Below are 27,603 nucleotides of genomic sequence, written 5' to 3'. Positions count from 1 at the left end.
CATGTCATCCTATCTTTAAGTGCCTGAGAATGAGAGATCCAATGGCTATGTGAAGTCTAATTACATGGAAGACCTCACAGACACCATTGCAATCTTTCACTTGCTTACATGTCATTCTATGCTTAAGTGCCTATGGATTAGGGATGCTTGGGCTATATGAAGTCTAATTGTAGGTAGGGCAGAGCTCAGAGACATATTGGGATTGCCTCCTGGCTTCGATGTCATCCTATTCTTAAGTGCCTGAAGCTGAAGCATACTTGGGCTATCTGAAGTCTAATTACATGGCAGAGCTCACAAACATGATTGAGATCTCCCCAGGCCCCCAGTTCATCTTATCCTTTAGTGCCTTAAGCTGAGGAATACATATGCTATCTGGACTCTGATTATATGGCAAAGCTCACGGGCATCATTGGGATCTCACCCTGTTCTCCATGTCATCTTATCCTTTAGTGCCTGACAATGAGAGATACATGTACTATCTGGGGCCTAATCACATGGAAAAGCTCACAGAAATCAATGGAATCTTCACCTGGCTTCCATGTCATCCTATGATTAAGTGCCTGAAGATGAGGGATACGTGAGCTATCTGAGGTTTAATTAAACTGCAGAGCTCACAGGCGTCATGGGGATCGCCCCCTGGCCTCCATGTCATCCCTTTCTTAAGTGGGTGAAGCTGAAGGATACTTGCGCTACCTGAAATCTAATTATACGACAGAGCTCTCAGACATCATTGGAATCACTTCCAGGCATCCATGTTATCCCATGCAAAAATTATTGAGGCTGAGGAATTCTTGGGCTATCTGAAGTCTAATTATTTTTTCTTGGGAAACCTCACACACATCATTGGGATCTCACCATGTCCTTCATGTCATCATATCCTTTAGTGCCTGAATCAGAGGGCTACTTGGGCTATCTGAAGTCTGATTGCCTGGCAGAGCTCACAGACATTGTTGGGATCTCCCCCTGGCTGCCATGTAGCCCTATCCTTAAGTAAATGAAGATGAGGTATACTTGTAGTATCTGATGACTAACTACATGAAAGAGCTCACTGCGATCATTGGAATCTCTTTGCTTCAATGTGATTTCTTTTACTAAGTGTCTGAAGATAAGGGATACCTGGGCTATCTGACATCTAATTACATGGCAGAACTCTCAGACATCTTTAGAATCTACTCCTGGCCTCCATGTCATCCTATCCTTTAGTGCCTGAAGGTAGGAGATAATTGGGCAACAGATGTCTAAATATACAGATCGCCTACTGGCCTCCCTGTTGTCACATCCTTAAGTGCCTGAAGATGAGGGATACTTCAGCTATCTGAAGTCTAATTACATGGCAGATCTCACAGGCACCAATGACATCTGCCCCAGGCTTCCATGTCATCCTATGATTAAGTGCTGTCAGATTAGGACTTCATGTCTATCTAAAATCTAATTATAGAGCAGAGCTCACATACATCATCGGGATCTCCCCTGGCTTACATGTCATCTTTATTAATAAGTGCTTAAAGCTGAGCGATATGTGGGCTACCTGAATTCTAATTACATGGGGAAATTCACACACATCATTGAGATCTCACCCTGTCCTTCATGTCATCATATCCTTAAGTGCCTGAAGCAGAGGGATACTTGGGCTATCTGAAGTCTGATCGCATTGTAGAGCTCAAAGACATTCTTGGAATCTCCCCCAAGGCCGCCATGTAGCCCTATCCTTAAGTAAATGAAGATGAGGTATACTTCGGGTATCTGAGGACTAACTACATGAAAGAGCTCACTGCGATCATTGGGATCTCTTTGCTTCCTTGTCATTTCTTTTACTGAGTGCCAGAAGATACCTGGGCCATCTGAACTCTAATTACATGGCAGAACTCTCAAACATCTTTAGAATCTTTGCCTGGCCTCCATGTCATCCTATACTTTAGTGCCTGAAGGTAAGAGACACTTGGGCATCAGACGTCTAAATATACAGATCGCCTACTGGCCTCCCTGTCGTCCTATCCTTAAGTGTCTGAAGCAGAGGGATACTTTAACTATCTGAAGTCGATTTATAGAGCAGAGCTCACAGACATCATTCAAATCACCTCCTGGCTACCATGTTGTCGCATCCTTAAGTGCCTGAAGTGGAGGGAAACATGGGCTATCTGAAGTCTAATTATAATGCAGATCTCAAACACATCACTGGAATCTCCCCCTATCCTCCATGTCATCATATACTTTAGTGCCTGAACCCGAGGGATACTTCAGCTTTCTGATGTCTAATTACATGACAGAGCTCACACACCACTAGGATCTCCTCATACACTCCATGTCATCCGATCCCTAATTGCCTGAAGCTTAGTGTCTGAAACTGAGGGATACTTGGGCTATCTGAATTCTAATTACATGGGGAAATTCACACACATCATTGAGATCTCACCCTGTCCTTCATGTCATCATATCCTTAAGTGCCTGAAGCAGAGGGATACTTGGGCTATCTGAAGTCTGATCGCATTGTAGAGCTCAAAGACATTCTTGGAATCTCCCCCAAGGCCGCCATGTAGCCCTATCCTTAAGTAAATGAAGATGAGGTATACTTCGGGTATCTGAGGACTAACTACATGAAAGAGCTCACTGCGATCATTGGGATCTCTTTGCTTCCTTGTCATTTCTTTTACTGAGTGCCAGAAGATACCTGGGCCATCTGAACTCTAATTACATGGCAGAACTCTCAAACATCTTTAGAATCTTTGCCTGGCCTCCATGTCATCCTATACTTTAGTGCCTGAAGGTAAGAGACACTTGGGCATCAGACGTCTAAATATACAGATCGCCTACTGGCCTCCCTGTCGTCCTATCCTTAAGTGTCTGAAGCAGAGGGATACTTTAACTATCTGAAGTCGATTTATAGAGCAGAGCTCACAGACATCATTCAAATCACCTCCTGGCTACCATGTTGTCGCATCCTTAAGTGCCTGAAGTGGAGGGAAACATGGGCTATCTGAAGTCTAATTATAATGCAGATCTCAAACACATCACTGGAATCTCCCTCTATCCTCCATGTCATCATATACTTTAGTGCCTGAACCCGAGGGATACTTCAGCTTTCTGATATCTAATTACATGACAGAGCTCACACACCACTAGGATCTCCTCATACACTCCATGTCATCCGATCCCTAATTGCCTGAAGCTTAGTGTCTGAAACTGAGGGATACTTGGGCTATCTGAAGTCTATTTACAGGGTAGAGATCACAGACATCATTGGCATCTCCCCCTGGCTTCCCTTTAGAGCCTGAAGTCGAGGGATACTTGGGCTATCTGAAGTCTAATTACATGGCAGAGCTCACACACATAATTGGGATCACCCCCTGGCCTCCATGTTGTCCCTTCCTTAAGTGCGTGAACCTGAGAGGGATACTTGGGTTACTTGAAGTCTAATTATACAGCAGCGACATCATTGGGATCACCTCCAGGCTTCCATGTCATCACATCATTAACTGCCTGCAACTAGAGAATACTTGGGATATATGAAGTCTAATTATATTCCATAGCTCACACACAACAGTGGGATCTCCTCCTGGCCTCCATGACATCCTATCCTTAAGTGCCTGACAATAAAGGATACATGGGCTATCTGAAGTCTAATTACATGGCAAAGCACACAGACTTCATTGGGATCTCGCTTTGGCTTCCATGTCATCCTATGCTTAAGTGCCTGAAGATGAAGGATATTTGGGCTATCTGAAGTTTATTTATTCTGCAGAGCTCACAGATGTAGTTGGGATTGTACCCCTTGCCTCCATGTCATCCCTTTGTTAAGTGGGTGAAACTGAAAGATACTTGGGCTATCTGAAGGCTAATTACATGGCAGAGCTCAGAGACATCATTGGGATCACCTGCTGGCCTCCATGTTGTCCCATGCTTAAATAACTGAGGCTGAGGAATACTTGGGCTATTGTATTGTATTCTATTGTACTGAGACTTAATAAAGCGCAAACAATACCATTGAAGGCATCAAGGCGTTAGAAAGAAGAGGAGAGGGGAGCACCCAGGAATACTTAGAAAGGAACGTTTTTAGACATTTCCGGAAAGGGAGAAAATGAGGGATGTTTTGAATCTCAGCTGGAAGAGCATTCCACAAGGTAGGACTTAGCACAGAGAAGGATTTCCTCAGGCACAAATTCGAAGGAATTGAGGAATACAGAGGAATGAGAGATTGGCTGAGCTGGGAGCTCTGCGGGGTCTATTAGGTACCAGTTTGGATTGCAGCAACTCCACCCCAATGTTGTGAATAGCTCAATGAACGAGACAGAGGGATTTAAACTTGATACAGCATTTCACAGGAAGCCGGTGGGGTTGGCAAAGAAGCTCCTGAGAATGTGCCTGTCTGGGAGCATTCAAAGCAAGATGGGTGGCCGAATTTTGAAGAATTTGCAGATTTTAAAGCAGGAATTCAGGCTGGCCTAGGTAGATCCCGTTACATTAGTCAATGGATCCCATAATACAGGCCATGACAATTTTGAATCAGGAGTCAATCGGAAGGAAAGGGAGAACCTTTTTAAAAAGTTTGAGTTTGGCAAAGCCAGTTTGGCAAATTGCTGACACTTCGGCTGATCTAGATCCAGAGGTCATGATTTGTATGCCTAGGCTTTTAACAAAAGAGGCGGGTTGAGGGCATGGGCCAAGACAAGAGGGCCAGTAGTCGGAAGTCCAGGATGAACTTGGACAGTCAGAGCCAACCAACAAAACCTTGGTTTTGTCACCATTGAGCTTAAGCCAGTTTTTGGACATCTATTCAGCAACTGCAGAGAGACAGTTCTTTAACTTATGTGGAGGATCAGTGGAAGGGGCATTAAGATTTAAAATAATGTGTGTTTCATTGGCATAAGGAAAAAAGTGAATACGTGACTAGAGATCAGTTTTGCAAGAGCCAGTATATACAAATTAAACAGAAGAGGGCTAAGAGCTGCTCCCTGTGGGACCCCACAGTCCAACCTGATGGGAGAGGAAGTAAAGTGGGGAAGAGAAACAGTCTGAACTCAGTTCAAGAAGAAAGATGAGAACCATTTCAGGGAGGTGTCAGAAATTCTAGCTACATGAAGACAGTGCAGAAGTCTGTGATGGTCAACATTGTCAAAGGCTGCAGAGAGGTCAAGGAGAAGGAGAGCACCAACCTTTCTGCGGTCCTGAAAGTAATGTCATCAAGAAGAGAGACCAGAACAGACTCATGCCATGGCGAGCGCCTGCCTGAAAAGGATGGAGAAGATGGTTGGTTTCAAGAATGTCAGAAATGATATCAGCCTAATTATATGACAGAGCGCACAGACATGATTGGGGCCCCACCCCCTGGTACCCATGTCATCCTATCTTTAAATGCCGGAAGCTGAGGGTTGCCTGGGCTATCTGAAGTTTAATTACATGGCAGAGCTCACAGACATCATTGGGATCTCCTCCTCGATTCCAAGCCATCTTTTTCACTAAGTGGCTGAAGTTGAGGGATTGATTGATTGATTGATTGATTGATTGATTGATTGATATTTTATTTCTATCACGCTCGTACACAAGTGTTTCAGAGCGCGACAAGGCAAGGGAGGGGAACAGCGGAGAACAAAACAGTGATCTTACTAGGCCCAGTGACATTGAGAGTACAAAAGTGCATGGGAGAGGGGGGAGGGGAAAAGTGCATAGTAGGGGGAGAACTGGAAAGTGTGAAGCAGAGGAGAAACAGATAAATAACAATAAATAAATAATAAAGGCAACAAACAGTGGTAATGCAGCCAGAAATTTGCAAGTGCTAGGTTTAAGGCAGCACACAGGGTAGGTCTCATAAGTGCAGGAAGAAAAAGGGGGGGCTGTATGGGTACATATACAGACCCCAGTGCAAGGGGTAGCCCGGAGGCAGTGCGGGAGGGTGGTCGGATGAGCAGGTACCTGGGCCCGAAGGACAGAGGGTGGCTAGGTGCACGGTGCCAAGAGAGAACAGATCAGCAGGGGAGAGGGGGAGCGAAGGCAGAAGAAAAGAGGAAGGTCTTGAGGTGCTTCCTGAACCGGAGATGGTTCTCCTCAAGTTTTAGAGTGGCAGGGAGGCTGTTTCAGAGGGAGGACCCAGCCGAAGGTAGAGATCTACCCCCAGCTCGTTTCTTAGAAAAACGACTGACCCTGAGGGAGTTGGAGGTAGAGGAGCGAAGAGCTCGAGAGGGGAGGTATTTGCGGAGGGATAGCTGAAGGTATTTTGGACCCAGGCCCCAGAAAGCCTTGTGGACAATGCAGAGGGTTTTGAATGTAATCCTTGCATCAACTGGGAGCCAGTGGAGAGATTTCAGAGCTGGAGAGATACGATCTCAGGGCTTGAGGACAAGGACAAGTCTTGCAGTCCTGTTCTGGATTAGTTGCCGAGGGCGGAGAGTAGAGGCAGGTAGATTTAGAAAGAGGCTGTTACAATAGTCCAAGGTAGAGAGAACCAGAGCTTGGGATACCACGAGCTTCTGGGGGAAGGAGAGGAAAGGCAGAGTACCTCTGAGGAGGTGCAGTCGGAAATTTGACTTTTTAGAGACCTCAGAGATGTGGGCGGAGAAGGAAAGGGTGGAGTCAAAGATGACCTCGACGTTCTTAGCCTTGCAGGTGGGGGTAGGAGGAGGGCCAAGGGATGCCAGCCAGAGAGATAGGGGAAAGGATGTTGAAGGTGTGCCGATGAGGAGGATCACCATCTTGCTGGCATTCAGACAAAGATCATTGGCGGCACACTAATCTTGAATGGCAGTTAGGCAATCAGAGATGAGAGAGGGAGAGGAGGTGGCAGAGGGCAGCCTGAAAATGAGTTGAATGTCGTCAGCGTAGCATTGGAAATTTGAGCAGAAAATGGCAATGCAATGGGCGAGAGTTGCCAGGTATTGGTTGAAAAGCCAGGGCGAGAGGTTAGACCCCTGGGGAACACCATAGGTAGAGAGGAAGATAGATGAAAGGAAGGACCCAAGTTGGACCTGGGAGGGTCGATCTGAGAAGAAAGAGGTCAGCCAGGCCAGAGCCTGATCAGTGATATCCAGGTTTTCACAGAGACGGTTGAGCAGGAAGGTATGGTTGACCGTGTCAAAGGCAGAAGAGAGATCGAGGAGGATGAGGACAGAGGGAATGTTACAGTCAAGGTTGGAGAGCAGATCTTCACGGATGTTCAGGAGAGCAGTTTCCGTGCTTCTGGCAGCTCTGAAGTCAGACTGGTGATCATGGAGACAGCCAACAGAATTGGAATGAAGGTTAAACTGAGAGATGGCCAACTTTTCCAAGAGTTTGCCAAGAAAGGGAGTAATGGAAATTGGACGATAGTTCGCTGGACAGGAAGGATCAGCTGTGGGTTGCTTGAGAAGAGGATGCACAAAGGAGTTCTTCAGAGGGGAGGGGAAGGATCCAGAGGCAAAGGAGTGGTTGCAAAAATCAGCAAGGGCCGGAGCGAGGGTGTCAATGTGGTCCTTGATGGTTTTAGAGGAACAGGGATGAACCTGTTTTGAAGAGGCTTTCATAGATCGGACTTGTCTAGCAACCTCGTCAGGGGTGAAAAGAGGAAAGGACGAGACGGTTGGTGGGAGGGTGGCTAAAGGAGGGTCAGCAAGCACAGATGGAGAGGGAAGAGGAGGGGTGTGGGTGGAGAGGGTGGACAGGATTGAAGTGGGAGAATGGAAGACCAGGCTCCCGTCCTTCACCTCTCGCGCTTGGCCTAGAGGGTCACGGCCCAGACACCCGCCACGAGAAGAGTTTGTCCAGTTACCAGACGACCAGGTACCATGGTACAGGAACATACGGATGTGTCCACCTGTTTGCCCAGCAGCCCGCACTGGCCATGCCGACACCTGCGGCTCGGATCAGCTAGACTAAAAACCACACGTCGTTAGAGATGCCATGACGACCTAGACAACGGGACGCACATCTGTACAAATATACACACCTAACATTTCCACACCAATCTACACGAAGAATATACTCAGTGCTCTGACGTAGGCGACAGGCATATTCACGGACGTGCATCTTTATTATTTTTACATAGGCTTCCAGAATGCAGAAACGCAAGATGCATCATGAACTCATCTATAACGCTGCTTGCTCACGCTTCTCTTGAAACCTGTTACCACCATGAGAGGTATAATAGAAACACGATACTGGTCTTGGAAATATATGCCACTATAACCTAAAGCACCCATGCCCGAAATGGATCCCTTATACACCAGGCCCAAGTAGGCCTCAGGCAAGAGTTCCCGTGGACATTAACAAAGCAAAAGTCAGGTTGCTGATCCCGCAGAATGAGCCTGGTGGAACAACCAGCCAAGGTCGCAATGTTGCAAACCCACATCCAAGAACAAATCATCAAAGGCATGATGTTGCAAACTCGCACTCCGCGTACCAATGTTAAAGTCATACCTACAAATTAAACCAGACACACAGTGGAAAAGCAATATTAATTGTGCAGAATTCTGCCTCAAACACGGTCCCGCCTCACGTGACCAAGCCGAACCTGACGAGATGCCAAAGCCCAGGAGAAAGAAAGGCGTCTGGGTCCCTCGCTACGAGACATAGGCCGATACACTTGAAAGGCTCAATGGACATCTGCTACAGTGGGAGCGGTCAGCCTTCCACCTATGAATAAATCCTCACATTGTCTGCACGTACCCATATTGAAACATTGTTGCAAACGCAGGTACACCGAGAGCTGGGAACAACGGTGGTCCCAGGCTGGGGAGCTCACGGATGCACCAATCAGAACATGGGGCTCTTATCTCAGACGTCAGTAACATTAGCCAATCCTCAGGAGTCTTCATGTAACAATTCTTATGTATCTAATTATAGGGACATCCCAGATATACCACCTGACTACACCTTGACCACTAATATCATTCTCTATATGTGTACTATACTAACCCTACCACTCGAGCAACCAATTAAGAGTGGCGATAGGTTTTTTGTTAACTTTTTGAAGTGACGCAAGTAGCGCGTCATATTATAGTAAAAAGGGCCTGCGAGCCCCACGATTGTGTGTGTGTCAGGACGAACGCGTACGCTCCTTGACCCATCCCTGCCGTTTGCATAATAAACAGCAGAAGTTGCCTTGCTCCTTGTGTGTGCCTCATACTCTGTCTCGATCCGAGATATACACGGGAGGAGTTGGGGCCTCCCTGCCCGGAGGTCTGCGGAAGGCCCGGCCGACCCCGGCAGAATTTCCCCCCGACAAGTTGGAGGCACTGCTGAGATCTGTTTAAGATCGACTTTTATTTTTAATTTTTCCAGGCACTCCCGTTGCGAGGAGGCCCGGCGGCGCGGCCCCCTCTGCCGTTGCCCCCTTCTGAGGACTACAGGACCATCGCGGAGCTGCGAGAGGACCGGACAGCGCAATCCGGATATTGGCCCTCGGGAGCCGGTTGAGAAGTATCCCGCCCGCGGTCGGCGAGTGTCCAGACGTGGTCCAGACGAGGGGAGGTGGCGAGCCGCTTGGAGGGGTGCACGCAGTCGAGCGGCCCTGCATCGAGAGAACTTGGTGAGCATGACACGCACAACAAGCAATGCGAAATTGTGAGGGAGGGGGAGGAAGTAAATAAGGGAGGAGGGAGGTATTGTAAAACGGCGAGGGTTTAATTGAGTGTTGCTAATGGAATGAATGGTAGCGAAACGAGTGCGAGAGCAGGCGGCTAACGTTACGCGAAAGAGGGGGGCGGGGCACGAAAACATCACGTGCCACCGCTCGTAACAGTGAGCTAACGTTACGCGAAAGAGGGGGGCGGGACACGGAAAAATCACGTGCAGCCGCTCGTAAGACACTGATTGGCCTAAATCGCGACTACGTGTGAGGGTGGGTGTGTGGTTTCCTACGATTTGATATTTATTATTCAATGAGTAGATGAGGTTCCCTATTGTTCGAGCAAGAAACTCGATAGGTAGATGACGTTTCCCTGTGGGCGGTGGCTAGTTACGTAGTTGCCCAAAACGGAAGATAATTGGCTGGTTAAGCCCTCCTGTTGAGGGGCGTATCACACGCGAGGCGACGCAGCGTGCGCAGTCCGGTTATAGTATTGATGAGATTACCTTGTTCCAGGAGAGACAGGAAGACAGCTGTAGGGTTAGCGGGGTAGATTGGAATTGTATTTTGAATTTAAAGAACATACCACGAATATACCAGTAGCTCGAAGAAATAGGTGACGTCACCAGTAGGGATTTAATAGGATATCACGAGCACAAGGAACATTGGGTTTGAGAGTGGTGGGGAGGAGAAGGATGATAAAGGAGCTGATAGGGAGATAAACTATAAACCAGTGGATCGAAAGAAGAAGGGGAAAGGGGCGTGGCTGCGCACGGAGAACGCCGGCCACGGCAAGTGTAAAAGGGGGAGGAGAACGAAGAAACAGGACGACTGTATAAGATCGTCGTAAGGGGTACGCAGCCGCAGGGGGCTGCGTGCGCTTCGGCCGCAGGGGGCCGTAGGGGAAGGAATATAATATAACATCATATTTATTACTATCGCATAATTTGTCAAAGGATTGTCGTAAGTCCCCACACTTGCGGGGCGAGGTAAGCAATACAAAGTTGTATATTGTAAACTGCTAGTAAGGGGAAGGGTAACAAGGGGAGTACAACCATGTCATACGGGAGAGGGTCGGGAGGGTGGGGGAACACCCTCACCACCCCACTACAGCACATATGCACCACACTGCCACCACACAGGGAGAAGTTAATTAAGTACAGCATAGAGTGGACCCAGGGGACAGACAACAAAATGTTAACACCATGGCCGCCTAATGGTAGTTTCGATCCATATGCCCAACACTCACTACTGAACCATCTGCACAATACATACAAGGGGAAGAAGTTGGCAAACCACGTGGAGATGTTTAACTTATGGAGGATGTTACAGGGGTCTCGACCAGGACCAAGTGGAATGTTCACTATGGGGGAAATACCGGAAGAAAAGGAGATTAAGAAAGAAGGAACGGGTGGGGAAAAGGAGTGCGAAAGCACGAAAAATACGGGGAACGAAAGACAGGGAGGAGAAAAGGTTGATAAATCAGACGACATAAAAAAGGAACCGAGCAATGAGATACCCATAACACCGGGAGTGAAAACAGAGGGAGGAGGGTTGTACCCTTTAAGAGAATTAGGAGAAATAGAAGGACAGTTAAGGGCGGCTGAAGGATACTCAAACCCGGCATACAGCCCTCCACCATATGTGGCTCATGGGAAGATACCAATGGGGGAAGGGAGAATTAGAGAAGAGCAGACTGTAGAGATAGGAGAGGATGAGTGGGTAGCTGCACAGATATTGTTGAAATTACGAGGCTCATTAACTGGAGAAGAAAAGAAGGCGGTAAGGAGAACAAACGAGGATAGTGCCAGAGAGAGTGAAATGAGGGGAGAGGAGCTACTACGGCAGAAGGAAGAGATTTTGGAGGAAAGATTAGCAAAACTAAGGGATGAGCAGAATGAACTGATCAAACAACTAGAGAGGGAGGAAAGAGAGAGAGTGAGGAAAAGGAAAGAAGGTAAGGACGAATTGGAAAGATTAAGGGAACGAAGCGAGGAACAAAAGAGAGAAGCTGAAAGGGTAAAAGCAGCAGCAGATAGGGTATCAAGAGTAGTGCTGAGAGAGAAGAAGAAGGAAGAAGAAGAAAAGGAAAAAGAAATGGAAATATGGAGGAGGAGGATAATATCTGAAACAGCTAAAAAATATGAAGAGGGGAAGGTAATAGAGAGTATAGTAGAAAGAGAAAGGGTGAAATGGGAAAGGAAGAGGGAGGATGAAAGGATATTGGAACAGATGAGCAACGAAGTAATGGAGGAATTAAAAAGGAAAAGAGAGGAAAATAGTAAGGAAATGGAGGAGAGAAGGGAAGAAGGAAGAGAAGGGAGGGGTAGAGAGAGTGAAAGATGGGGAGATGTATATAAAAATAGGGAGGTAGCAACGACATCAGCACTAGGGGGGACAGTTGGTAACAACGGAAGGGGAGAAAGAGACCTAATAGATTTAAAAACAGTAACAATAAAAGGGAAAAGGGCAGAGTGGGGGGTGCCATTTATAAATGATTTTTGCAGTGAGGAGGAAGAAGGAGTGGAGAAGGATGGAAGAGAGAGTGAAAGGGAAAGCTTAGATAAACTGTACCTCACTAGAACAAACATAGATTCACCCTGGATAAGTAGAAGAGGGGAGGAGCTGGAGAGAAGTAAGGAGGAAACGAAAAGAATAGGGGAAACACAAACAAATGAAACCACGCCACCCACATCCCCATCACGCCGTCCTCCCACGTCACTACCTACATGTTCAACCACCGCACGCTCGCTGCACAGAATAAAGCTCGCGCCCTTCATGAACGAACTTACCCCTTATGCATGTCGGCTTAGGGACCTCCCTAGTCGCAGGCAAGACAGACAGATAAACATACCCATATTGAACACAGGAAATGATGAAAGAAGGGGAAAGGAAGATGAGGGAGGTAGGGGCAGAGGTAGTAAGGAAGAATTTGAAGTAGTAAAAGAAACGGGGGAAGAGGAGGGGTGTGAAGACTCAATATCATGGAGCTTAAAGGGTGACACAAGACAGAATTTAATGCCACTGCTGGAGAGAGGAGGGGTTAGACCACAGTATGTACCTTGGAAACATACGGATAAGGAAAATATAAAATGTAGGCTCCCATCACTAAGTGGAGGTGCGGGTAAGTGGATATATGAAATGGAAAAACACACCGCAGGACAGAAACTAGCAGTAGGAGATGTGAAGGGCCTGTTAATATCAATATTAGGGGATAGAGCGGATGACATTTGGAAAAGAGCGGGATTCCATGGGGTAACAATAACAAACACATCGCATGATGGGGCACCATTTGCAAACTGCAGACATGCGCTATGGCAGGCACTGAGAGTGCAGTACCCAGACACATCAGACATAGGAGCCATTACTTCCCGTAAGATGGGTGAAAATGAGGATCCTGTTGATTATATCCAGGATATTCAAGAGAAGTGGCGCATGGAAACTAGAGAACAATGGGACAAAACACCAGCCATATTTTATCATATACTAGTACAAGGGCTCCCAGAAGGAGTTCAGAAACAGCTAAAGAAAGTAGTAGGAATGGAAGCAAAACCGTGGCCAGAAATACAACTGACTATAGTACATCACTGCAGGACATGGCAAGGGAAAATGAAACAAAAGGAGGAGGACAGGAAAACAGAAGAGGCCAAATTAGTACAGAAAAAACTTACTAAATATACAATGGAAGGGGCACTAATAACTACGCCCACACCAATGGCCCAAAGCCCAATGCAAGTAGTGGCTGCACAAGATCCAGCTCAAATAGCGCCCCCACAAGGTGGAATACAGCAAGTTCCGCCTCTGCCATTACACACACCGAACATGGGAGGAGGGTACCCAATGCAAGGAACTGGGTATTATAATTTTAACAGAGGAAGAGGAGGGTTTATGAGGGGAAGAGGATATGGATATAATACCCAGCAACAGGGTGGGGGACTCAGAAATTACTACCCCACAGGGCAACCCGTATACCAGGACAACACAGGGAGCTTCCCATGGCAAAACAGGGAACCACCCGTGTGTTGGAGCTGCGGACTATTGGGACACATGTCACGTACGTGTAGGGTCAGGCCAGGAACACCAGCATGGAATGAACAAGCACAACCTAGGACCTCACAAGAACAGCAGGGCATGCAACAACAGCAGGTGTCACAACAAGGGAATGACCAACAACAACAAACACGACAGCCACAAACCTATTCACTGCCACAACAACAAATAACACAGCAACTGACGCCGCAACAACAACAAGTGGCGTTAATACAACCACCACCCCAAACTGAACGAACACAATTGGGTGGGGTGTCGGTGTTGGGACACAACCCTTACACAGGGAATGGCCAATCATTGTACCCCCAATAGGCCAGCCCACAGACGGCCTTGGTGTGTCCCATCCTGTCAATAACACCCAATAGTGCGGAGGAGCCACGCATAGAGGTAACGATAGGTGACAAAAAATTATCATTTCTTGTTGACACTGGGGCAACCCGGTCTTGCATAAGGGAAGGTAAATTTAAGATGTCAGGCGAAGCCATGAACACCCAAGGATTTTCTGGGGCTAAAGGGTTGGTTCCATTTACTGATAACGTTCCGTTATCTATTGGAGATTACGATCTGTCAGTCCCACTTTTGTATTATAGTGCCTCGCCAGTAAATATACTGGGGAGAGACATAATGAACAGGTTGAATATGACGATCTCCTTTACAGAGGATGGCATAATTTGTTCTACTCCGGGGATTAACATGCTCGCAGCACGACAGATTTTGCAAGCATACTGTGGACAGACAGCGATTAGGGCGGAGCCACTGGATGGCGAGATATTCCAATATGGCACAGACATGGCATTTGCATGGATGCCAGGGATAGAAGGGAAAATATGGAGGAGGCCAGCAGCCTATCTATTCCGACCAGAAACACCAGCTAATGAACTGGAAGGGAAGGTGTTTGCAGTGGACATTGAGAGCATTATTGCAACAGCTGATTATGTTGCTGTGCACGCACAAGATAAAGAAGGGAGAGCTTGGAGGGCGGTGATAGCACTAGCAGAAGGATGTAGGCTGACCCAGGTGTCAGATGAAGAGCTGTTCTCAGAAGAAAAGGAAGAAAATGAAATGGTGTTCATGATGAGTGTAGAAATATGGCTAAGAGTGGCTCACAAACAAGTAGCACAGAAAATTGCAATGGCACTTGAGGCACCCGCAGGCACCCCAGTCCCATTTTTTAAGGAGGATATGTCAAAGGTGCCCAAATCATTATGGACTATTAGCCCTTATGACGTGGGATGCATAAAAAGCATAGGGGGTGTAAGGATAAAATTGAAAAAAGGTGCCATACTACCAAGAGTGAAACAGTACCCATTGTCAAAAGAGGCAGATGAGGGCATATATGAAACCATAACGGCCCTTATAAACAATGGCATATTGGTCCCCTCAGAATCACCATGTAACACAGCTGTGTACCCGGTGCGCAAGGCTAAAGGGGGGTCTTGGCGCTTCATACAGGACCTCAGACCCTTGAACAACATAGTAGAAGCAGAGTATCCAGTAACAGCAAACCCGGCCACAATATTGTGTGGCATTCCAGCAGAAGCATCACGATTTACAGTGATTGACCTTAAAAATGCTTTTTTCTCAATACCATTACACCCAGACTCACAAGATTTGACAAGCTTTACTTACCGAAATACAAAGTGGAAACATACCAGATTACCACAGGGGTATTGTGAATCACCCTCAATTTTCAATAGAGTAATACAGATGGATTTGGGTAACGTTGAGGTGGAAAGCACAGTGTTGCAGTATGTGGATGACATAATAATTTGCAGTACAAACGAAAGCAAATGTAGAGAGGACTCCTTAAAAATGTTGACAATATTGGCTGAAAAGGGGTATAAGGTAGATATGGAAAAGATACAATACTGTCAGGAACAGGTACTTTACATTGGCCAACTGATATCTCAACATGGAAGAAGGATTGCACCACAAAGAGCACAGGCCATCTCAAACACTCCCGTGCCACAGACTGTGAGAGAACTGCAGCAATTTCTGGGGCTGTGCAACTACTGTAGAGCATGGGTATTTGATTATAGCTCATATATAGGACCCCTGCTTGAGGGTTTGAAGGAAGCAAATAAAGGGGAGAAAAAGTTGGGATGGACTATGGAAATGAGGGAGGCATTTGACGAATTAAAGGACGCGATATCAACTGCTCCAGTACTGGCATCCCCAGACTATGAGCGACGCTTCTTTATATTTTCACATTGCGGCTCAGCAGTGATGAAAGCAGTGTTGGCCCAAAAAACTAGCATGGGCTATAAACCAGTAGCATTTTACAGCGGTCACTTAGACCCTATAATGTTAGGACACTTCTCTTGTGAACAAGGTCTCGCTGCAGCTGCTTTTGCAGTAGAAAAAGCATCAGCAATAACTATGGGGTGTCCAACTACACTATTTGTGGAACATGCATTATTTGCGATATTGAATAAACCTAAGTCCACACTAACAACACAAAGGGCATCAGGCTATGAGATTATTTTGTCTAAAGCCGAACTAGCAATTGTTAGATGTAGCACGGTTAACCCTGCAAGGTTCTTAGCAGAAGTAATTGAAGAGGGAGATTACGCCCACGACTGCACCCAAGTAACTGAAATGTACTCATGTACTAGGAAAGTTGAAGAAAACGCACTAGAGGGAGGTGAGCTTTTGTTTATTGATGGGTCATCAACTATTGATCAAGGAGATGGGATAAGAAGGACTGGGGCAGCAGTAGTGAAAATGATGGAGGCGCCGGTGTGTGTGGCTATGAAGTGTGTACAATTACCACAGCATTACTCTGCTCAAGCCGCGGAACTCGTTGCACTAATATTGGCATTAAAGGAAAGTTTTAATAAAAGAGTGACTATATATTCTGACAGTGCATATGTTACATCAACTGTCCACTCAGGGCTATCAAAATGGAGAAGAAGAGGGTTTAGGAGAGCTGATGGCACTCCAGTACAACATGCCCTCTTGTTGGCTGAACTAATTGAAGTAATAAACGACCCCCAAGAACTAGCCCTGGTAAAATGCACCGCACACACAAATGGAGAAGACTACGTATCAAAAGGAAATGCAGCAGCAGACGCACATGCGAAATATGCTGCATATTTTGGTGAGATATGGGACCCCACAGACTCACAGAGAGGGAGAGGGAGGGGAATAGCTAGGGAGATGTTAATAAGAGAAGGGTACACCCATCTCCCAGCCACACAGATTATGGAACTACAAGCGGCTGCACCAATGGCCGAAAAAGAAGTATGGGTGAAAAGAGGATGCACAATGTCACCAACTGACGCACTATGGCGCCAGGGTGGCACTGGGAAAGTTGTAATACCGTTGGCACTGTTAAATACCGCCCTGAGCCAATTACATCACCCTGCCCATACAGGCAAGGAAATAATTGCAGCACGAATTAGAGAAGATTGGTTTTGTCCCGAGTTAACCTCTCATGTGTCAAATTTTATCAGCAATTGCCTCACATGTCAACAGTTTACGGCCGGTCATACTTTAAAAGTGATAAGATGTACCATACCCCGGCCAGAAGGACCTTTTCGGCACCTTCACATTGACTATGTTGATATGATCAACATATGTCAAGGTAATAGGTATATGATTGTAGTAGTGTGCCCATTTTCCAGGTGGATTGAAGCAGGGCCCTGTTCACACCCTGATGCGTTTAGAGCAGCCAAATTCATAGTAAGGGAGGTCTTCCCCAGGTGGGGAGTGTGCGAGGTGTTAAGATCAGACAACGGGCCCCATTTCGCAAACGAAATGTTCCAGCATATCACATCCCTACTGAACATTAAACACAAATTTGCATGTGCATACCACCCACAGGCTAATGGTGTATGTGAACGCCTGAATGGCTTATTGAAGGAGGCAATTGCTAAAATACAACAAACAACAAAGAAAAGTTGGTTGTATTGCCTTCCGTTAGCATTGTTTGAACTTAGAAACAGGCCAGGGTCCGACCACCACCTCACCCCACACGAAGTGGTTACTGGACGCCAAATGCGCCTTCCCCTAACACCAACGTCAAGGGCATTCACCGACCAAGAAAGTTCAGCGAATGTGTTAGGTGATGAAATGTATCAATATGTGTCTTCTTTGATTACTAGTGTCGTGTTTGTGTCTCAACAGCTCGAGCGCACACGGGGCGGGTCTACCAGCAACCAAGAAAAAGACGAAAATACAGAATTGGGAAAGGAGAACTTGTGCAAACTTGCCAAAGGTGACCACGTACTACTTCGCAATTTTAATAGGAAGTGGAACCAGAAGAGGTTCACTGGCCCCCATCTGGTAGAGGACGTATCAACAAGAGCAGTAAAACTAAAGGATAAGCGTGCCTGGAACCACCTACATGACGTAAAAATCTACAAACTGCAGACCCGCCCCAGCGCCAACGACAGATCAATTGGAAGAACAGCAACCACATCCCCTACAGCGGAAGAAAGTTTCACCACAGACAACGACCCAATTGTTCCCTCGGAGACAATAACTGACGAAGAAGGGAGTGATCCCCATACTGCCCACCCCATGACCACTCGCTCAAAGAGTAAAAATACTTCCGCCATTTGAGCACAAACCCCCCCCATTGACTGCTAAATACAGTTGTAACTAAAACTGAAGGACATGTTGCACTAATACACATGTAAACACGTGAATGTTCTCTTTTTTCTCTCGCACATACAGGAACTGCGTAATATTGCATTGTTAAGAAAGATAATTAACAAATTCAGTGTGCAGGTGTAGATGGTGCTGCCAGACGATAACTACCCAGAAGAATTGTCACACCAGTTCGTATACGAAATAAAGAGGCCAACATACTTAAAAAGGAGAAGGGTACGTGTCTACTACACAGCCTTCCTCCTGGCCATAGAATATCACATGCCCCACCTCCACCCATACTTGCCGGTCTTAAGAGACCCATCACTTAGAGTAGCGTGGGAGCAGCTCTTCGCCTGGGCACTGAATGACTACTTGATAGGGAGAGCTTAAACCTAACATTTAATAACAAGCACTTTTGAGAATTTTTAGGCGGGCAACTGTAACGTCGCAAGAATAAGCTGCCAGGACTGCAGCAAGGTAAGAGCAAAATGCCGGTGAAATTAGCATATGTAATAAAAATAATAGGGATTTTTATGATCACCGGGTTCTTGGCTGCCTCTGTCTGGCAGTACAGCTATGCTATCGATTTTATTGCAGCACCCAAACTTAATATACCCCTGCCCTCTGCTGCAACAGGTGTTACGTCAGGTGGTAATAGTAACATTGCACCCAAGCAAAATAGAATTAAACGCAGCACATACTCAGAGAATAAAGGTATTGATAATTATGTACAAGATTCGGCACACGTCACAAACAACATATGGTACCAGCACATGACCCGCATTGGTAAGCAGACAACTGAGGATAGCTGTTGCGTTTGCTCATTAATACCATACGCCATGAGCGCTTCACGAACATTTGTTGCCACAGAAATAGATGAAAAAACAGCACAGTGCATAATATATTTGGCCCTGTTCCAAACGAAAGGAAGATTTCAAGGAACAGTAGTGCACATGACATGGAAAACGCGAGACTCGTACCCATATGAGAACAACTTCCTCAAGACCTATCTGAGCTATCACAAGACCAGTTTACATGCTGAAGCATTCAGGTACATAACAAGTGGCCCTGCAAAAGGAGAGACAAAGAAGGTAACACTGCAGTATCTACCATGTGATTGGTACGCCACTGAAGTTCCGGGTAAACAAGGATGCTGGGAAAGGCCGCTGCTGACGATAACAGGAAAGGTGTATCTGGACAACAGCTGGGAGATAGGAGTAATTGGCAGCAACATGGTAACAAAAGAAACTATCTCAACCATCGAGGCACACAATCATCGATGTTGGACGACGTGGATCAAGTACGTACCAATGCTCACATGGGTAGAAGAAGATGAAGACCCAATAACAATATTACCATTGACTGCGCCCAAAGTATGCTACCAGCATAAAGGAGAGGTGGACGTAGGATATAACACCAATTGTGCAAGTGTGATGGAGTTACCTGAGGGGGGTGCGGGAACAGCAGTAATAATGGACCATTACTGGGCCTGTGGAGAAAAGGCTTATCATACACTGCCTCCCCTGTGGAATGGTGTGTGCACAATGGTACACGTCAATGTACCCTCACTAGTGGTACCTAGGAAGCATGTCAATGTGGCGAAATTTCCTAAAATGGATGAAGGGGATAAGAGACGAAAGAGATCTGCACCACTCCAAAAGGAGCAAGAGAACAAGACCAACAGCGAGGATACTGTCCTAAATAGGAGGAAACGACAAGGAGAGCCACTGACAGGAAATTACCTGTGGGGAAGGTCGGAAACGGAACTAACGTCAATACCGCCAGAACACAGACTATTCAGCAGAGCAGCAATGTTTTTCTCCTCAATAATACATCCGGGACTGCAGGCATACGCAAACGCAAAATGGCTGCAAATAACCAGATGGGAACTAATGATGACCATCAATTCAACAGTAAATGGGTTCAACGCAATTAAAGAGGAGCTACGAGCTGTAAGGATGGTAGCACTACAGAACAGATATGTACTGGACCTTCTCACAGCGATGGAAGGAGGAGTTTGTGCAAAGATAGGACAATCTTGCTGCACGTTCATACCTGCCAACGATGCCGACAATGGTACACTGACAGAAGCAGTTTCACAATTGGCCCAGATGCACTCTAAAATGATGGACGAGAGTAGCGGTGTAAACAAGGATAAGAGCTGGTTTTCACTATTATGGTCATGGATGCCATCTTGGCTGTCGGATGGACTGAAAATAATAGTGGGGTGTACTATTTTGGCTGGAGCTACTTTGATCATAATTAGATTTTGGAAAGCCCGGAAGGCCCGCACGGCTGACGAGTTGCTGGAAATGGTGGGAATGCACCCCTTGATGCCAGCAGATGATGGTCAGCATACAGGGGTGATAATACAAGAGAGGGAGAAGCTGCGCACGCAAATCATCACCAACCATCTAGACCCACCATCAGTGAAGATCGAGAACCCAAGGAACCCCAGGAGCTACATAGGAAGATGGGTATACTGTACTCCTGGAGGAACATGTGAATACATGTATTGGTCGTTTGAAGATCATGTAAACCATTATGGACATCTAGGAGGGATAACTAAAATATGGAGGGTAAGAGGAGATAATGAGAAGGATATGTTTGTGGTCGACAAGTCGACCAGAGGGGGGACTGAAGTGGGAGAATGGAAGACCAGGCTCCCGTCCTTCACCTCTCGCGCTTGGCCTAGAGGGTCACGGCCCAGACACCCGCCACGAGAAGAGTTTGTCCAGTTACCAGACGACCAGGTACCATGGTACAGGAACATACGGATGTGTCCACCTGTTTGCCCAGCAGCCCGCACTGGCCATGCCGACACCTGCGGCTCGGATCAGCTAGACTAAAAACCACACGTCGTTAGAGATGCCATGACGACCTAGACAACGGGACGCACATCTGTACAAATATACACACCTAACATTTCCACACCAATCTACACGAAGAATATACTCAGTGCTCTGACGTAGGCGACAGGCATATTCACGGACGTGCATCTTTATTATTTTTACATAGGCTTCCAGAATGCAGAAACGCAAGATGCATCATGAACTCATCTATAACGCTGCTTGCTCACGCTTCTCTTGAAACCTGTTACCACCATGAGAGGTATAATAGAAACACGATACTGGTCTTGGAAATATATGCCACTATAACCTAAAGCACCCATGCCCGAAATGGATCCCTTATACACCAGGCCCAAGTAGGCCTCAGGCAAGAGTTCCCGTGGACATTAACAAAGCAAAAGTCAGGTTGCTGATCCCGCAGAATGAGCCTGGTGGAACAACCAGCCAAGGTCGCAATGTTGCAAACCCACATCCAAGAACAAATCATCAAAGGCATGATGTTGCAAACTCGCACTCCGCGTACCAATGTTAAAGTCATACCTACAAATTAAACCAGACACACAGTGGAAAAGCAATATTAATTGTGCAGAATTCTGCCTCAAACACGGTCCCGCCTCACGTGACCAAGCCGAACCTGACGAGATGCCAAAGCCCAGGAGAAAGAAAGGCGTCTGGGTCCCTCGCTACGAGACATAGGCCGATACACTTGAAAGGCTCAATGGACATCTGCTACAGTGGGAGCGGTCAGCCTTCCACCTATGAATAAATCCTCACATTGTCTGCACGTACCCATATTGAAACATTGTTGCAAACGCAGGTACACCGAGAGCTGGGAACAACGGTGGTCCCAGGCTGGGGAGCTCACGGATGCACCAATCAGAACATGGGGCTCTTATCTCAGACGTCAGTAACATTAGCCAATCCTCAGGAGTCTTCATGTAACAATTCTTATGTATCTAATTATAGGGACATCCCAGATATACCACCTGACTACACCTTGACCACTAATATCATTCTCTATATGTGTACTATACTAACCCTACCACTCGAGCAACCAATTAAGAGTGGCGATAGGTTTTTTGTTAACTTTTTGAAGTGACGCAAGTAGCGCGTCATATTATAGTAAAAAGGGCCTGCGAGCCCCACGATTGTGTGTGTGTCAGGACGAACGCGTACGCTCCTTGACCCATCCCTGCCGTTTGCATAATAAACAGCAGAAGTTGCCTTGCTCCTTGTGTGTGCCTCATACTCTGTCTCGATCCGAGATATACACGGGAGGAGTTGGGGCCTCCCTGCCCGGAGGTCTGCGGAAGGCCCGGCCGACCCCGGCAGAATTTCCCCCCGACAGGATGTCCCGGGTTTTTGAAATGAAGTGAGAGGCAAGGGCATTGCAAAGAGCCTGGGAGGCAACAGGAGGGGTAGAGACTGCAGTAGGGTTGGCCAGCTCCTTGCAGATTTTAAAGTGTTTGGCCGAGTTGTTAGATGCTGCAGAGACACAAGCTTGAATGTGGACTCTCTTCTTGGTGAGGACAGAGAGTCGGTATTGCCTTTGTAGCAGACGACAGGCCAGTTTGTGAGAAGATGAACAAGAAGTCCTCCATTTCCTCTCAGCTGCCCTACACTTACGTTTAAGTGTAGCTAGGTCAGAGTCATACCAGGAATTGCACTTGGCTTTGGACTTCAAACGGATCCTCATGACAGGGGCAAGAGCATCAAGCGTATCAGAAATTGAAGAGTGAAGAAGAGACAGGGCTGTGTCAGGCTGTGAGACAGCCAAAGGTGGAGGGGGGGAGAGAAATGGCGGCAAAAGCCTCAACTGACACACGGTTCATGGGCCGGATGTCCGAGAAGGTAGGTGGCAGTGTTGGGGTAGGCTTAGCTTGGGGGGAAGAGAGGGAGAGATGAGAGGAGGGAGTGATCGCTCCAGGAGAGAGGAGTGGTCAGAGGGATTGAGATGGGGAGGTCAGAGGAGATCAAGACATCGAGTGTGTGCCCTGCAGAGTGAGTCGGGCCAGAGGGGAGGATGGACAGGGAGAGGGAGTCACAGAGGTCACGGAAGAGTACAGAGGAGGAGCAAGGAGAGCCTAAATGTATATTTAGGTCACCGAGGAAGAGGAGTTCAGTGGTAGAGGCCAGGAGGGAGGAGGAGAGGTCTGCCCACTAACAGAGAAATGAGGTGATTTGACCAGGAGGCCGGTAGATGGTAACCACAGTAAGAGAATGGGTAGGCGAGAGAGAAAGCCTACAGACAAGGCATTTAAAAGAGGAGTAGGTCTGAGTGGGAATGATGGAGGTAGGAATCCACTCAGGAAAGAACAGGGCTACCCCCCTTCCCCCACCGACTGGGAGGTTCTGGGTGCTGAGAGGATCTTGTAGCCATCAGGGAGGAGAGTGTCAAAGCTTGTGACAGAGCTGGCCATGAACCATGTCTCAGTAAAACCAAGGACATCAAGGTCTAGTTACTTGGCCTATCTGAAATCTAATTGTACTACAGAGCTCACACACATCATTGGATATCCTCCTGGCTTTCATTCCATCGTATACTTAAGTGAGTGGCTTTCTTGTCATCCCATCCTTCCCTTCTTGAGTCATCCTTTGATCTCCTGAGGTCTTCCTCTTCTTCCTTTATCAATGGCATTGATCAATGCATATGCACAAAAGTAAACAATTTTTGAATTATTCCTTTTAGTGTCTGCCTTTCGGAGAGCAAACATATCTCTACAACTACTGTTCTATGTTACAGGCTACAAATACATACATACAATATGTGGAAGATTCATTGTATAAACATGCCATGACTAGCTATGCTGTTCTTGCATAACTTAGAGAGGGGTTTCATAATAGCAAACTGTTTCTTTGGAGATCTTTAGAGATTCTTCATCAAATGGATACTGATGTTGATAGGCTGATGTATACTCCTTTAAAATCAAAGGAGAGTATAAAAAAGGTTTCTGGATTAGAACGATCGAGCAAATGAGATTATTAAAGCTCTTGTCCTCTTCCTCTTTGTGTGATAAACCTCGATCTTTCCTTGCATTCTATCTAAGGAGGTCTCCGGATCTGAATGTGAGAGCCTACTTCCTTAGACTTAGGCTGACTATCCTGCCAACTCTAGAGATTCAACATGTGAGATATAGGGAAGCCTATCCTTCGAATATCTGCCAGGGCTGTGAGTTGGGAGTGAAGCATTAGATTCGACATGTCTCGATTGATTGCCTGGGCACCTGGGTGCTAAGGGTGATTCAAATGAGCAGATTTGTCCATTATATCAAATTCATAGAATCCCCCATGTTCTGGGAAAGACTAGTTTCAGGTAACAAAGTTTTTCTCACTGCAGAAGTGGTTAATATTCTGAGGGTCCTAAAACTTACGAACAAGCCTGGCAGTGCACTAATTGCCTTAAAGCTTTAGGATTGTCACAAGAGGTGCTGCAAAATGTGAAAAGTCTGCCTGTTTGCTTTTACTATTAGTTGGAAATATGCGGGCAACTTATACCAAATATGTAATTGGCTACGAATTGCCTGGAGGATTCTATATGAATGCTGTTCGTGCGTAATTATGATATATATGGACTGATATATTTTATTTTTCTGATATCTTAGAATTATCATAATTTATGGGTACTGCATGTGTACTGAAATTTTTGTGGTTTTTGTCTTGTTTCGTGGTGATTACAGTGTAAAAAGTCAGAATTGGGTTTGGCTAATGCACGTTAAATATATTTAAGAAAAAAAAATAAAATTAAAAGTATACTGTTTTAAAGCCATCCAGTGCCGAAAGCCAGATTAAGTAACCTCTTCCACCTGAATCCTCCATGATTCTACAATGTTCCCTCTGGCCCGTGTCTATGTTCCAGTCAGGCGAGCAGCCTAGCCCTAGGTCATAGGATCTGGAGCCTCGATCTGGCTGCCCTAGGCTAAAATGGTTCCAGGGAGTATGATCTCCCAAGAACACTGATTACGCTGTCCTCCTAAATGCCTTCTAAAATGAAGTGGAGCTCTCCTGGCAGTGTCTCCGGGTCTCCCTTCCTCACAAAAAGGCTGTGCTCTGAGATGACTATACCCATCAAAGAGTGAGCTAGGCAAAAGGGATGCCTTTTCTGTAGATGCATTTGGGTGAGCATCGAAAGAACTGACTGGCTGAATTATGTCTGTCCTAGTATAATTCTCACTGTGCTCCCTAATCAGCTTTAACTCTACGCCATGGCCTGTTTCTTTTCACTGTCACATCCTCAGTATCTCTTCGAACCGCACCTTTTCTCTGTTCCCTTATCCTTCTCTACATCTCTCGCCCCCTTCTCCACTTCACATTCTGCACTTTGAAGTGGCCTGAAGAAGGAAACAGTACTATAGACGACATCTGCATGCGTATATCTGATTGACAGCCCGAATGGTGGTAATAAGAGACATGGCATTCTGGAATTCTGTTATAATCACTATATACAGCCAGGATATTACTTTGGGAATGCAGATCCTGTTTCTCTATTAAATGTAATTTTTATATTGAGATGCTGAATGCATCTTTGTTATTTGGCTGTTCCAAAGTTCCTGCTGCGTCTGAAAGCATGGAGCAAGGAGGCGTAAAAACATCCAGCTGTGCTCCCTGCTGCCCTCTAACACCTACCCCAAACAGATCACTTCCACTCCAATGCAAAATACGTAATGCTCAAAATAAGCATTACAAAAAATGCTCAAAATAATATCTACAAAAAGTGTGCCTCACTCTGCACAGGAGAATTATGTGATTTTCCTTGAGTCGGCCAGCCCTCATACTAGCACGAAACATTTTCACATGTATTCCTAGGCTTTCTAGTATCAGGACAAAGTGGACACATAACTGCTGGGTGTACTGAACAGAGAGGGAGATGCAGGTAAGAAAGAAAAAGTGTGGGTGGAATAGACAAACGAAGAAAGAAGGAAAGAAGGGAAAAAAGGAGGAAAGAAAGAAAGAGAGAAAGAAAGAAAGAAAGAAAGAAAGAAAGAAAGAAAGAAAGAAAGAAAGAAAGAAAGAAAGAAAGAAAGAAAAAGAAAGAAAGAAAGAAAGAAAGAAAGAAAGAAAGATGTTGGAGAGAAGCGAAGAAGAGAGAATAAACGAGAGGGAACGAGAGATAGAATATGAAACCAGAAAGGAGACCGAAATAGAACAACAGTCACTGTGCTGAAGGTTTATACTGAATAAAGCAAATTAAATGAAATGAACACCAGTGACAGAGAAAAAGAAATAAAAAGAAAATGAAAGGAACGTTAAAACAAGAAGAAGAGGTAAAGAAAGAAGAGATCTCTGGAAGGTAAACCTTTTCCCTTACTTGCATATAGCACATTTCCCAAGTATTTAAATTGTTTGACTGTTTCCAGGTTTTATGCATTCGAAGACCACCTACATTTTTCCCTTTTGATCTAATTATATTTAATACCAAGATTTTAGACATGCTGGTATTTATCGACAGATCCAGTTTTTCTAGGAAAACACACAGTTTAGGGCTCTCTGGAGGCCTATTGTTATCATGTCGCAGATGACCATATCATCTGCATAATTCAGATACTGTATTCTCGTGCCACCCAACCCTGGAAGATTAGTCCTCCACAGTTCCCAACATTCAGTCATGTCGCTTATATAAAAATTAAAAAGAAATGGTGCAAGGAAGCACCCTTGTCGTAGTGGTCGGTGTCTATACATACGTTTTTGGAATCGAATCTGACCTTTAGACTAGTTCCCGTATGTAGGGCTTCCAGCATACTAATTAAAGGGAAGGGACATCCATTTGCGTCCAGTGCTCAAAAGCTTTGCTTATATCACGGAAGGCCAAATAAACCACGTCTCCCTTGATCTTTTGCCTACTTTGTCAGTAAAGATAGTACAAAGCTATTTAGCACCGTCCCCATCCCCTTCCTGAAGACTGCTTGGCGGAAATTCAGACAATTTGACTTTGCTGCCCACAATTCAAGCTCATTTAGTAAAAATCTTGCTAAAAGTTGATTAGAGGCATCCTGCAGCGAAATTGGCCTATACTGTAGTGGCGAAGATCTATCACCTCCCTTCAAAGGTCACCCCAGGACTCCAAAAACTCGTCCAATATAAGAATGTTTCCAAACAGTTCATACAAGAGATGGGACCACAACCGAATGTCTGACTTTAAAGTTAAATTTGATAGACTTTCTGGCCCAGGCGCATTTGATATTTTACTATTTCTGATTAAAAGAGATATATCATCCCAACCTGAAGCAAAAGCGCCCAGCCAATTTTTACAGATATTGGGCCTCATTATAAGTTTGCCCGTCCGGTAACTACGGTACTGGTAAGCTTGCTGGTACCATAGCTACTGACCGGCAAACTACGAGTTCTGCTTGCGGGTTACATTACGGCCACCAGGTCTGACCTGGCAGCCGTACCGGCACCCACGAGCCGAGCATGTCGGCTGCACCAGCACCATTCTGAATGGAGCCAGTGCATCCCACCTCCCCATTGATTCCTATGGGGCTCAATGGGAATGGGGAGCATTCCATTCCGGCGCCCACAAATGGGCAATTACCCGGTCCGGCAGGGCAATAATGACCCGGTACTTGCCCATTCATGGGT

The sequence above is a fragment of the Ambystoma mexicanum genome, chromosome 10 (assembly GCF_040938575.1).
Source record: "Ambystoma mexicanum isolate Mex_15411 chromosome 10, UKY_AmexF1_1, whole genome shotgun sequence".
In the NCBI taxonomy this organism is placed as follows: Eukaryota; Metazoa; Chordata; class Amphibia; order Caudata; family Ambystomatidae; genus Ambystoma; species Ambystoma mexicanum.
This window is presented reverse-complemented; position numbering follows the sequence as displayed.